This window comes from Chinchilla lanigera, unplaced genomic scaffold (genome assembly GCF_000276665.1).
Source record: "Chinchilla lanigera isolate Chin_1 unplaced genomic scaffold, ChiLan1.0 scaffold00016, whole genome shotgun sequence".
NCBI classification, from domain to species: domain Eukaryota; kingdom Metazoa; phylum Chordata; class Mammalia; order Rodentia; family Chinchillidae; genus Chinchilla; species Chinchilla lanigera.
The window spans coordinates 26898199-26904071 of record NW_004955417.1 but is presented as its reverse complement, the minus strand read 5'-3'; the positions used below and the strand labels follow the sequence as shown (position 1 = coordinate 26904071).

Below are 5873 nucleotides of genomic sequence, written 5' to 3'. Positions count from 1 at the left end.
TGTGAAACACAGCTCGTATGCACAACGGGCTCCTCCTTCGAAAGGAGGCGGTCCTGCCATTTGCGGGTGGAGCAGGAGAACATTACGCTTGAAGTGAGCCAGGCACAGAAAGTCACACTCGCACCTCTCACTGATCTGTGAAACCGGAGACAACCAGATGCGGGGTGCACAGAGCAGAGCAGGGGCTACAGGGCTGAGGAGGGGCGTGGAAGAAGACGATGGTCAGAGGGTACAAAGCCTCCATGAGACGGGCAGCCATTTCTTTTTCTCTGAGCTGTTCCGTGCACCATGGTGGCTACACTAAGTAACGTACTATGCATTTAAAAATTGGTGAGAGTACATTTCATTACAAAAATGAGCATGTGTCAGTTAGCTGGGTTTAATGATTCCATGTCATATTCATAATCAGGATATCACTTTGTCCTTCACAAGTATGTACAATTGTAATTATCAACTTACAACAAAATTTAAAGAATAACCAAGATTCATATATATTGCTACTGAGAATACTGTAATTTTAAAAACACTTGAGAGTTTCTTACATATAGTTAAATATACACTTACCACAGGAGAGGCCCATGTTTTGGTTGAAGTGAAATAATGGCTTTGTTGGGCGTGGTGGCACGTGCCTGTAACCTTAGCACTCAGGAGGCTGATGCAGGAGGATTGCTGCAAGTTCAAGGCCAGCCTGGGCTACAAAGTGAGCTCAAGACCAGCCTGAACGGCATAGCAAGACCCTGTCTCAAAAAAAAAAAAAAAAGAAATAATAACTTCAATTCACACAAAAGAGTGTAGGCCAAAGTTTGGGGTAGCTTTGTTAATAATTGTTCCAAGCAGGAACTAACCCACATTTTCTTCCACTGGAGAATGGATGAAAAGGCTGCAGGACACCCATGGAGTGAAAAGGGTAAACCGTAGATGCACCCATGACAAACCAGCGTCACATCGCAGTGCTGCTGAGGGAAGTCAGGTGTGGAGGTGATGCCGTGCAATTCCATTCATATGACAGCCTGGGAAGAGAGCACTGCAGAAAGATAGGACGCTGCCGGAGGTCGCCCTGACCTGGGGTTGGGGAAGCCTTGGCCACAAGGGGCAGCAGGATTTAGGAGTGACAGCCTGCTCTGATCTGGACTTATATATTTAGCATAAAGATGTAATCTGTATATTGGGCAACACCCCACGATTCTGAATCTATTCATTATGTGCAAGCATATACTAAAAAAAGTTTTTTAAAAGTGAATTTGCACATTAATTAAAAACAGTAAATTTGAGTGGGTGAACACCTTTAGTCCCAGCATGGAGGGAGGCTGAGGCAGGAGGATTAGAGGTTTGAGTATTAGCTGGGAAATTTAGCAAGACCTTGTCTCAAAAATAAATAAATACAGTAAATAAAATAAAATAGATAAAAGGAAAAGGGTTGAGGATGTAAGCCAGTGGTAGAGTGCAAAAAACAAAACAACACTCTGAAAAAAGCAAAAAGAACCCTGGATAACTGCTCATCCTTGCTTCCAACTGGCCGCAGCGGTGTGGCCGGGGCTCCTGGGCCGCGCTGGCTTCCACTTCCTGCCCCCTCCTGGGCTCCTCTCTGGCTATGGCTGTGGTCATGGAGCCAGGTGGCCGGGACAGCCACCGCCTCACACAGCCGCTCCTCCCTGCTCCAGCAAGCAGCGCCTGCCCACTCCTGCCGGGGCACTGCGCCGTGCCAACCAGGAATGCCGAGCGGCTGATGCTGCCTGGGGAGAGGAGGGTACCTGCTAGGAGCTTTTCTTTCCTTGTCTCGTACTGGGGATTGAATCATACCGGGGACTGCATCCTCAGACCTTTTTTATTTTGAACACGGTCCTGCCAAATTGTTAAACTGCCCAGGCTGGCCCCAAACTCGCAGTCCTCCTGCCCAGCCTCCCAGAGTGCTGGGATCACGGTGTGTCACCACGCCCGACCTGCTAACAGCTCCCTGCCTCCACCTGACCGTTTTGAAATTACCCTGCCCCTCTGAGGACTAGGAACCAGCACCCCTGGGTCCTTTCTCCCTCCCTCCCACCCGCGGGGCCAGGGAGCTGGGTACCACGCTCAGCACCGTGCTTCCTGTTGGTGGCGCTCTCCTGCGCTGTCCCCCTCGCCTGCACAGCGCTGTGTCCCTCTGTGCGCAGGACCTGCTTTCCGGGGAGTTCGGCTGAAGGCGCTCCTTGTGGTAGCCTCACCGGACTCCGTGTTCCCAGAGGAAGCTGCCCGGCTCCTCCCCACATAGGCTCTTCGTGCTTCAGCGCCTCTCCCACCGCAGCTTCTCCTCCGGGGTTCCGTCGTTGTGATCTGCAGGAGTTGTTGACTTAAGAGTTCATCTGATCTCTCTCTGCTCCACCTGTTTATTTTCTTTTATTATACTCATACCCTGGTGGAGCAGGAGCCTGGTGTGCATTTCAGAGCCAGGAGCAGCTCCAGGCGGAGGAGGCCTTTAGGAAATGCTTTGCGGTGAGTGAAGAGATCCTTCCTGTGCACGGTCTTGCTAACCCACCATCCGTGCCCTCAGTTACTTCTTTGATAAGAACCTGCCATTCAGTGCCACAGTTCACCAGCAGGCTGTGGGGGCACTGTCGCAGCAAGGTGGACCCCTGGAGCGGGAGGCTCTCACTGTGGTGTGCAAGGCTAGTTGTTTTCATGTGGCCAGCTTCAAAAGACGCACTGTTAAAGAGCATCAAAGAAGGGTGGGCCCAGCAGTCAGGCACAGTATTCATGCCCTTCAGATTAGGCCAGGATTTTTAATGATACCCGACAGACCAGCACCAAACAGAAATACAGAGAAAGGTATGCTTCAACAAGGTTAGAACTTTAGTGCTTAAAAGAAAATGAAGAGGTCAGGCGTGGTGGTGCATGCCTATAATCCTAGCACTTGGGAGGCTGAGGCAGAGGATCGCTGTGATTTTGAGGCCAGCCTGGGAGTTTAAAGCTGGTCTAAACTGTATAGTGAAACCCTCTCTCAAAAGGACAAAAAAAAAAGACAGCTCCAGGAATGGAGAAACTACTGCTAAATCATATATGTGGTAGGGACTTATGTGAAGAACACCTACTCCTAGATTAAAAAAAAGAGACAAAACCCCAACTAATAATGGGTGAAGGATCTGACTAAGTATTTCTCCAAGGAAGCTACAGAAAGGGCCAAGCCCATGAGAAGATGATCAGCATCCATAGTGATTGGGAAGGCGCTAAGCAAACCCTTAGTAATGTACCACTTCACACCTTTATGATGGCACAATTTTATTTTGTTCATTTTTTGCGACATTGCTTGCAATACGTTCTTTTTAATTTTTATTTTTATTAGTCCGTTTGCTGTCCATGATGATTATAATCATCGTGGGGAGCTGTGCATGTGCAGAACACATCTTCATTCTTTTTACATTCCTTTCCCCTCTCCACCTCGGGGGTACAACTTTAACGTGCAGACAAATGAGTGCTGATGGAGAGGTGAAGAACCTGGATCCCCTGCTCTGCCGGTTGGAACGTGGAGGGGGCAGCTCCTCCAGAGGACAGTGCGGCGCCTCCTCAACAGATTCCACGTGGCGGTACCACGGGGCCTGGAAGCTTCACTCCTAATTCAGTACAGACAAACTCTGACACGGGAACTCACACCGGAATGCTCATAGCGACACTTTCACGGCAGCCAGAAAGTGCAAAGACGCCAGTGTTCATCAGCTGATGCACAGATAAAACATAATATGTCCATACAATGGAATATTATCTGTTCATGAAAGGATTGAACTATGGATTTATGGTATAGCATGGAAGAATCTTGAGAACAAGATGCTGGGGGAGAGAGGCCTAGTCACATGACCTTTATATGAAAGGTTCAGAGCAGGCAACTGTGTATGTGCAGAAAATAGATTTGTGGTTCCTAGGGGCCAGGGGTTGGAAGCCAAAAAGGAGAGTGATAATACGGATGAGATTTCCTTTTGGGGTTATAAAAATCAGTAGTGGTGTTGGCTTCACAACTCTGCATGTACTAAAAATACCGAAATGTGTGCTTTAAATGACCAAATGGAGTTCTCCTAGAACATTTCCCCCAGGGCCCCACAGAGGGGTGGATCCTTGGCTGGCGCTGAGCTCTTTTTTTTTTTTTTTTGGTTTTTTTCCGGTACCAGGAACCGAACTCACGACCTTGCGCTTGCCAGGCAGGCGCTTTTGCCACTGAGCTAAATCCCCAGCCCCGAGCTCTTATATACTATGTTTCCTTCTCCATACTCTGCCATGGTACCAGAGTCACCACATTTTCTGCCTAAGGATCTCCTCTTCATTACTACACTTGTTTTAGGGGGACTATTATACAAAATAACTTCCTGGGACACAAGCACTATGATACTTCCACAATTGCGCTGGTAACTGAGAAAGCTTGTGTGGTGGGTGGTGTATACCAAGTGGATATGCAGGACCAAAGGATGATTGCGGCCTGGGTGAGACAGCAGGATGGTGGGGGATTTTGTCACATGACTCAGTGTAAAACCTAGGAACTGCTTATTGCTAGAACTTTCCATTTAGTATTTCTGATTGGGTTGACTTTGAGCAAATAACATTGCAGAAAGCAAAGCCTCAGTTCAGAGGGGCGGGGAGAGCATGTGAACTGCATCTCAGTAAAGCCATTCTTTAAAAGAAGAAACCATTAAGGCAAAATTACAGAGACGATAAAGTGGGTTTTAAGTGATTTCTGTCCAGAGAATCCCTACCCCAAACATAGTCACCTTCCTGCTATCCTGACCCTTCCCCAGACTTTCACATGAGCAAATGATGACCAGGGGATACTTTGTGGCCTACGAACCCTTTGCTCTTGGCTTGGACAGCATGTGAAATATTTAAAAAATTAGTTACTATTTTAAAATGAGAAGCATTCACATTAAATGTGTGTTTCTGGCTTCTCTAGACAAAAGAAAACTCCAAACCCAAATAAAATTTAAAAACTCAAACTTGATGGCCGCAGCAGACCTGCATTTTCCACATGGAAAAATAAGGCTGCCTTTTTTGGGCCACGGTGCCGGTCTGAGTTTGTTTTCAGTTGCTATAACAGCACACCTGAGGCTGAGTCATTTATAAAAAAAAGAGGTTTACTTTGGCTCCCACCTCTGGAGGCTGGAAAAGCTGAGACCTGGCAGCCGTGTCTGGCAAGGGCCACATGCGGACTCAGTGGATGGTGGGAGAAACAGCCAGCCTAGTGGTGCTGGGAAAGGAGACGCATGGGGAGAACTGCTTTGTCACCTAAGCTGCGAGCACAGGTGTGTGCCACTGGGTCCTCTAGTATCCCCAAGGACACTTGAGTTTGCAGCATCTGCCTAGACTTTCTCCTGCTTCCAAAGGCCTTGGGTGTGGGTTCTGCTCCTCAAGCTCTGCTGGAAGATTGGCTGAACCCATGATCTCCAATCCCACGGCCCTTCAGAACCTCCTGGGGTCCAGGTAAAAAATGTCCATGGAAAGCTGCATGCCCAGCACATCAAAAAGTGAAGAAGAGCCCAGCTCCCCGGGTGGGTTCCCTGTGGGTCCCATAGCCAGGCCCTGGACTACGAAGCTGCAACTCGGGCAGGGCTGTTAGGGTCTGGTCCTGGTTTCACAGCCTGTTAGAAAACTGGTGTTTTAATCAGAGGCGGTCAGTCAGTAGAACAAGAGAAGGGTGAGACGATCTGGGTTAGATAAAACCTTCATTTGATGCTCAAATGATCATGGGTGCCCGTTTGGCCCCGAATGTAACTTGTTTTTGTCACCAGTCATATCAGAAGGTCACAATCACTCTAGTGTAGCCAGGTCGTGGGCCATGGCAGCGGTGTTATTTTTAACTGAGGAAGATGAAGTGCTCTTGAGACCTCCCTGGGCTCTGAAATGTCGCAGGGCCAACAGCG

At 48.4% G+C, this 5873-nt stretch overlaps 1 long non-coding RNA gene across 2 annotated transcripts; it reads right to left on the bottom strand.

Moving 5' to 3' along the window:
• Positions 1 to 704: 704 nt before the first annotated feature.
• On the bottom strand, positions 705 to 2286 carry LOC106148220. Of its 2 annotated transcripts, none has more exons than XR_001233470.1 (3): positions 2066 to 2286; positions 846 to 1024; positions 705 to 737 (listed from the first exon to the last, which is right to left on the bottom strand). It is a non-coding gene; the product is annotated as an uncharacterized LOC106148220 (long non-coding RNA). The 2 variants fall into 2 exon arrangements; XR_001233471.1 differs by having other exon boundaries at positions 2078 to 2286.
• Between the last annotated feature and the right edge of the window lie 3587 nt (positions 2287 to 5873).